We start from the raw sequence: 8187 nt of genomic DNA, 5'->3' as shown, positions 1-8187 counted from the left end.
CACTTATTACTGGACACCAAACTTAGTGTTTGGTAATGTCTCCTGATGACATGAAATCCATGTTGGTTGTCCTTAATGAATGTGCATAATTCTAATAAATCATAGTCACTTTGGCTCTTTGATCCTAAACAATTTTACTACCTAAAGTAATTGAAATCAAAGTATTAAAACATGCAAATGGTATACTTCTCATGAATATCTAAATCCAGAAGAACTTCCTGCTTTTCATTAACTGTGTTCAAAGAGGGACACCAAACTTAATGTTTGGTTGTGCACCTTGAATGAAAGATTGAATACAATTTGAATAAGATTTGGGGGTGCCTTCAGGCACACCAAACTTAGAGACCAATTGTATTTTACATGCAAGGTTTAGTGCACCTTATCAACAGTTGTCCTGAGGATTCAAGTTCATGCATAAGAAACCATGCTTTATTAGATGCAGAGCAAAACAATAAAGAGTAAGGATACTAAAACATGGGTTGCCTCCCATGAAGCGCTTCTTTAACGTCACTAGCTTGACGGTTGTCCCTTGTTAGGGTGGATTGTAGTGCTTGATGTCCTCTCCTCTCACTATGAAAACATCCCCATTTGATTCCTTCATGATTTCCAAATGTTCCATAGAAAGAACTTTCCTGATTGTGAACACTTGAGGGAGCTGGGAAGGAATGGTTTTGAGGCCAGGTGGAATTGGCAGATAATGACTTGATATCACTTTATCTCCCGGAGAGAAACCTTCAGTGGGAATTTTCTTGTTTCTCCACCCTCTTGGCAATTTCTTTACAATTCTTCCCTCTCTCTTGAGGATTTCTTCATTGACCCTTATGCCAGGAGGATCCTTCTGATCTGTTTCTATTGATTCTTGTGGCTTTAACTCTTGCAATTCTTGTTTGCCTTCCAAGGACTGTTTCAGAGTTTCAGCTGCTGGATTGCTTTCTTCCAAACACAGATGGCTACTATCATCCTTAGGCTTTTCAGGTTCTGGTTCAGGCTCAGATGCAGGTTTGAAAACATGGAAAATGAACTGTTCATCATGTATTCTCAAAATTAGCTCTCCTTATTCTACATCTATGAGCGCTCTAGCAGTGGCTAGAAATGGCCTTCCCAGAATGATAGGGTATAGGTAGCTTTCCTCCATGTCCAAAATGACAAAGTCTGTGGGGAAGAAATAATTTCCCACTTTCACCAGCACATTCTCAACTACCCCTTCAACTTGCTTCCGAGTTTTGTCAGCCAGTTGTATGATTACATCAGTGGATCTCACCTCATTCAGTTGTAGCCTCTTCATAAGAGTCAGAGGCATCACATTTATGCTAGCTCCTAGATCACAGAATCCTCTGTCAATTTTTGTTTCCCCTATGATGCAGGGGATATGAAAACTTCCTGGGTCTGTTTTCTTAGAGACTATGTCCTTCTTGATGAGGGCACTGCATTCTTTGTTCATTATTACAGTTTGTCCTCCCTTCAAAACTCTTTTCTTGCTCAGCAATTCCTTCAAATACTTGATGTGTGTAGGCATCTGCTGGAGAATCTCAAGAAAGGGAATATTGATATGGAGAGACTTAAATGTCTCTAAAAACCTTGAATATGTTTTCCCTTTTTCACCTCCTCCTAACCTCTGAGGAAATGGTGCTTTTGGTTGGTATGTTTCCAGCATGCCTTTATTTTGCAGTTCCTTGGCTTGCTCAGTTTCACTTTCCTGCTTAGCTTCTTCCACACCTTCCTTCAAGATTTCTGGCTCCTGTTCTGAGGGTCTGATTCCTTCTTCTTCTGAGACTTCCTTCAATATGGTGATGGCCTTGCATTCTTCCCATCTTACTCCCTTTTGTTCCCCTTTAGGATTCTTTTCTGTGTCACTAGGGAACACTGCAGTTGACTTGGGGGCCTGTTGAGATAGCTCTCCTACTCGAGACTCCATCCTCTTGAGTTTTTCACCATGGTTCCTTAAGGTAGATCTCACATCATCCCTAAAGATTTTCAACTCACTTATGTCCTGACCCATGTTTGCAAGCATTCCTTCTATCCTGTTTAATTGATCTTGAAATTGTTGGTTCGGATTAGGTTGGGCAGGTTGATTATTTTGGCCATGATATGGTGGTTGGGAGTAAGTGTTTTGTGTGGCTTGGTATGATCTTTGGTTGGAGTTTTGGTATGTGGAATTGTTATGTTGGTTGGGGTTATAAGGTTTGTGGTTTTGTGATTGGGTTTGCTAGTTTCCCCACCCAAAGTTTGGGTGGGTTTTCCAGCCTGGGTTGTAAGTGTTGGAATGTGGATCATATGGTTGCCTTTGTTGATTTCCCACATAGTTGGCCTCTTCCCAATCACCTCCTTCAGTGCTTACTTCCTCTTGATCTTGTGTGTGTATTGCAGCCACTTGATTTGTTTCTAATTTCCTGGTGAGCTCTGCTAGTTGCTTGGCAAACACCTTGTTTTGGGCTAGAATTGTATCAACATGGTTCAGCTCCATGACTCCCTTAGTGTTGTGTCTCTCTGAAGCATAGTAGTACTCATTCTCAGCCACTGTCTCAATCACTTCAATGGCTTCTTCCACAGTCTTTTTCCTGTTCAATGAACCTTCTGATGAATGGTCTACAGCCTTCCTTGATTCATAAGAAAGTCCATCATAGAAAATATACAATTGCACCCAGTCATGGAACATGTCTGGTGGGCATTTCCTTGTCAAATCCTTGAACCTCTCCCATGCCTCGTAGAGAGTTTCACCATCTTGTTGTCTAAAAGTCTGAACCTCAGATCGAAGCCTATTGACCTTTTGTGGGGGGTAGAAACGTGCCAGAAACTTGCTTTCTACCTCATCCCAGGTTGTTAGACTCCCCCTTGGGAATGATTCCAGCCACTTAGCTGCCTTGTCCCTAAGTGAAAATGGGAACAAGAGCAGTTTATAGGCATCTTCCTGGACTCCATTGGACTTCACAGTGTCGCAAATTCTCAGGAATTTTGTGAGATGTTGGTTTGGATCTTCATTAGCACTCCCACCAAATGAACAATGATCCTCCACCAGTGATATTAGCTGTGGTTTGAGTTCAAAATTGTTGGCCTGAATGGGTGGTTTCTGAATGCTGCTACCACAATTCCCAGAGGTTGGGTTTATGTATGAACCAAGAATCCTCCTCTCGGGAATGGCATTGTTTCCATCAGCTCTCTCATGGTTGTGAACTTCTCTATCCATGTTGAGATCTAGAGCTTCCTCAAAATTGTCCTCAGATTCTCCTTCAGATTCTTCCTCTCTCAGTACTCTCTTCCCTCTTGCTTCCCTTCTAAGTTTATGAAGGGTCCTCTCTGGTTCGGTATATGGAGGAGTTGATGTCTCTCCTCTCCTACCTGTCATACAAGAACACAGCACAGGCAACAAACAAGTGAAATACTCTTGGTTAATGGAAGAGTATGGTTAGAGCAGTTGAGGGATTAATTCAAATAGTTAGTGAGTCAGTGAGTTAGTTGCTTGAATTTAAAGGCATAAAGAAAGAAAGAAGGTAACAGAGTGCAGAAATTAAAATTCAACAAGTAACTTGAACTGAATTAACAAAACAAGAAAAATGCTCAATCTAGTTAACTTCCAATTTGAGAATTGTCAATCGAAAACCAATCCCCGGCAACGGCGCCATAAACTTGATGCTACGATTTTAGGAAATTGCACGATCGGCAAAAATTCCTTCCGGCAAGTGCACCGGTTATCGTCAAGTAAAAACTCACAATAGAGTGAGGTCGAATCCCACAAGGATTGGTTGAGTGAGCAATTCGGATTAGAAGTGTGTTCTAGTTGAGCGGAATCAAGATTTAGATGAGAATTGCGGAATGTTAAATTGCATGAATTAAAGAGCGAGAAGCTAAATTGCTGAAATTAAAAAGGGATCGGGGTGATTGCATGAATTTAATTGCAGAATGTAAAGAGAAAATGGTAGATCAGAAATGGGGAATTCATTGGGTTTCAGGAGATATTGAGATCTCCGAATCAAAACATTTTTATCCCTTCCTCAACCAATGCATTCATTGAATTTTGCTTGGCAATCTTATATGATTGGATCCCAATCCCTTGGCTCACCAATTCTCTCTAAAAACAAACAAATTCCCAATCCCTTGGTTTAAATGTTCATAAGGAGAGATGATGCTCGATCACTGATTATACCACACAGTTTCATGAACCACAATTTGGTAGGATTACATGTCACAATATCCATCCAAACCCCAATCCAATTCACTGTGAGAAAGCTTCTCTAGCATGAATCCTCCATTCCTTTCCCAAGGTTCCGAAGGATTCCAATTATGGATAGTTTCTTTCCCAAGACAACTAACCAATGGAATTAGGTCGAGAAGCTTTCTAACAAAATTCAAGAGAAAAGGTTGAAGAAGAAGATAAAAACTATTATTGATTCATTGAATTACAATAGAGCTCCCTAACCCAATGAAAGGGGGTTTAGTGAGTCATAGCTCTGAATTCAATTACAAAAAGTATGAAAACTAGAAAAAATGATCGAAAAGTCCTGAAAAACTTAAATTCTATCCTATTTATACACTTTCTAAATTGAGCTTCTGTTGTGTTTCTTGGGCTTTGAGGCCCTTCCCTGATTTCCTTTTGCTTTGGGTTTATGATCCATAATCCTGATGAGGCTGCTGATCCAATTCTGTAACATTCATTGAGCCAACTTAGTGATAATCAAGTAATGACACATGACTCAACAAATTGAAATTCCAGACTCATCAATTCTTCAGGCCCAATCCCATAAACCATGATATTCAATTGGGTTTCATACCAGAGTACGTTTAAGTTAATGTTTGTGCTCAAATGCTAACTTAAACTGCAATATCTTTGGCCCAGAAACCTTTTCAAATAGTGGCGTTTAAGTTGTAGTTTAAGCTTCAGTTTAAGGTTAAACTGAAGCTTAAACGTGGAAATGGAAGAAAGCAACCCTGGAGGGTAAAGTAGTCGAACACGTTTAAGCTTCAGTTTAAGGTTAAACTGAAGCTTAAACGTGGAAATGGAAGAAAGCAACCCCGGAGTGTGGAATGGTCGAACACGTTTAAGCTCCAGTTTAAGCTTAAACTGGAGCTTAAACGTGGAAATGAAGAAAGCAACCCTGGAGTGTGAATTTGGTCGAACACGTTTAAGCTTCAGTTCAGGGTTAAACTGAAGCTTAAACGTGGAAATGAAGAAAGCAACCCTGGAGGAAAATTTTGGTCGAACACGTTTAAGCTTCAGTTTAAGGTTAAACTGAAGCTTAAACGTGGAAATGAAGAAAGCAACCCTGGAGGAGAATTTTGGTCGAACACGTTTAAGCTTCAGTTTAAGGTTAAACTGAAGCTTAAACGTGGAAATGAAGAAAGCAACCCTGGAGGAAAATTTTGGTCGAACACGTTTAAGCTCCAGTTTAAGGTTAAACTGGAGCTTAAACGTGGGAATGCTCCCTGGTGCATTTCTCATTTCTGGCGTTTAACTTCCAGTTTAAGGTTAAACTGGAGGTTAAACGCCACTTTCAGCTTTTCTCAGCTTTCATGATTTTGGCGTTTAAGCTCCAATTTAAGCTTAAACTGGAGCTTAAACGCCACTGATAGTTCCCAGCATTATATGGCTTGGCAGTTTAAGTTCCAGTTTAAGCTTAAACTGGAACTTAAACTCCACATGTGGTATTCAAGCTTCCTTTATTGATTTTGTTGCTTCCTTGTCTAGCCTCTTCTTCCCTGAAATCATCCAAACAACTGCATCAAGGTCTTGCAAAATTTCATGAGAAATCTTCCATTCATAGCATTCCAGTAATATAACTAAAAACTCATGGAATTTGCATCAAAATCATACTGTTTGGATGGTTCATTGCTTTGTTATTCATTTAACCATTCTTGGTTACTTTAAGCTCAAGAAAATGCATAAAACAACTAAAACTAACAGAAAAATGCTAGTGAAACTAGCCTAAGATGCCTTGGCATCAGGTAGCCTCTTGAAGATTTATTATACTATGATTCTATTGCGCTTTAACATGGTATCTCTTGCTGCTTGACCTCTTTGGATTGTGTTCCGAGGGTTACCTGAAACTGGAGGTCGATCTCGGATGAGATCTTCTGTACTGGTCGGTGCTAACGTGTCCGGCTGGTGGGAGACGGCCAGAGCTGTTGTGTCCGACTTGTTGGACTTGGTGGTGGTGCTGATTTCTTTGTCCCCGGAGGGTAAGGGGTACCTGCAAAGGACTCCGATACTTAAGTTAGCAATGGTATTAAGCAGGTATTGTGTAGAATCAGAGTATGAGTTATACTTGGGTGCTCCAGTGTATTTATAATGGTGAGAAGTGACCTTTCTAGATAAGATAAGTTAGTTATCTTATCTTTAGGTGAGGTCAGCTTATCTTCAACGGAACCGCCTTTATCTCTGTAAGCTGGGATTGCCTCTGAATTTGGGTCGTGTTCCTCTATTTGGGCCCTTTATTGGGCTTTCCTGTCGATTTGGCCGAGCTCTTTTGAGAAGAGGTCGGATAGTCTGACCTGAAGAGGTCGGTCACCTTGTCGCTAAACATCCCGAGTCGGTCAGCTCGACCTAGGGTATGAACAGTGCGCCTGCTTGAGCTCGGTTTTCTTGTTTGAGGTCGAGTCTTTTGACGTCGGTCCTTCTTTTAGTGAAACCGAGTTCAAGCATTTTGTCGATTTCTTCTTTTGTAGATTTTGAATGCAGAACGTTTTCCTCTAAAAGCGTGCACTTTTGTATTAGCGCTTTTCTTGGGAACGCAAGTGGTTTAAACATCCGAATTTTATTGGCATTAATTGCCCTCATTCTCTCTTGGCTTTATTTTGATTTTTCTCGATCAAAAATGGTTTTTCTTCTTCATTTCGTAACTTCTCCCTTTACTCTCTCATTTTCTGTTTCTCTTATCTGCTCTCTGTCTTTCGTTTGCGCGTCTGCTTTCTTGCGTTGCGGTGTCACTTGGCGATTTTCTAGGCAGCCTTTGTTTCTGCTCTTCCATTCTTTTCTTCGAAGCTTCTTTCGTCTCCAGGTTTGTCCCATTTCGTGTTTCCTCATTTATTTTTGACTTTGCGATGGAGTTTTCCTTTTGATTTTTCTTTTGGAGAAAGTTTGGATCTTTCTGTTTTTATCATGCTTGACTTGTTGCATGCTCTGGATTTTTCCCCTTTTTTGGTGCGAATCTCTTCTTTGTTTGCTTGAATCTTTTTCTTTTGCATGTTGCCGCCGTTTCTGCCTGTGCTTGATTTCAAAAAAGTTTGCGCCTTTGCTGTTTTTTTTCTTTGTCGTTTTGGTGTTCTGATAAATTGTAGCAGTGGTGTTTTTCACTGATAAACTGTAGAAGCGATATTTTTTCTGATAAACTGTAGAAAGGTGGTGTTTTTGCGTTTTTTTTTGCTTCTTTTGTTTCTTTCGGGATTTTCTTTTCTTTTTGATGAGTGCCGAGATGTAGGCTGTAGAAATAAGTTGAAAACCTTGCCTGTTTACTGCCTCCAAGGGGTGCCCCCAGACTTCCTTATCTTGAGTCTTGGGGTTTTCCCTTTCTGTTTGTCGAGATGTTTTGCTCCTCGTCCGGGATGTTTTTAAGTAATCCATTCTTCTCTTCTTTTTGTAGGATTTAGTTGACCTCATGTCTTCCCGAAATAACGTTGTAGAGATGCCTTCCCAGGTTCCTGCGGGTATGGCCGATTGGGTGGACTCCATGGTTCTCATGTGTGTCTCGCTGGTTGATTCTGAGTTTTGTGCTCAGCTTAGGCAGTTTCATAGTGTCTGTAGTAAGTCTGGTGATGAGAAGAATTATGAACTTGTCCCTCCCTCTTTTGACGAGAGAGTCTACTTTTCAACTCGGGTTGTTGATGGTCGCCCTTTCTTTTATGCTTATGATTTTTTCTTTGGTCAGCTGGGTATCACCCTTCCTTTTACTCAATTTGAAACCGACCTGTTATGGTCTTGTAATGTTGCCCCCTCTCAACTTCACCCCAATTCCTGGGGTTTCATAAAAATTTTCCAATTGTTGTGTAATGGTTTTGGTATTCCTGCTTCCCAATCTCTATTTTTCTACTTGTTTGTCTTGGCTAAGCCCGGAGTGGTGAAAAAGAAGGCAGCTTGGGTCTCCTTTCGTTCCACCCAGGGAAAGAAGGTCTTTTCCATGTTTGACGAGTCATTCCGTGATTTTAAAAACTACTTTTTCAAGGTCCGACTGTTGAAGGAACTCGGCCCTTTTTTCTGGA

The 8187-nt window shown here is 40.7% G+C and overlaps 1 non-coding gene across 1 annotated transcript; it reads left to right on the top strand.

The window, feature by feature from the left end:
• The first annotated feature begins 2654 nt into the window (after positions 1 to 2654).
• On the top strand, positions 2655 to 2758 carry LOC112708585 (small nucleolar RNA R71). The gene has a single exon (XR_003156437.1). It is a non-coding gene; the product is annotated as a small nucleolar RNA R71 (small nucleolar RNA).
• Positions 2759 to 8187: the final 5429 nt, after the last annotated feature.

This window comes from Arachis hypogaea, chromosome 8 (genome assembly GCF_003086295.3).
Source record: "Arachis hypogaea cultivar Tifrunner chromosome 8, arahy.Tifrunner.gnm2.J5K5, whole genome shotgun sequence".
NCBI lineage: Eukaryota > Viridiplantae > Streptophyta > Magnoliopsida > Fabales > Fabaceae > Arachis > Arachis hypogaea.
Note: the sequence above shows the minus strand (reverse complement) of the source record. Positions and strands in the feature narration are given on the sequence as shown.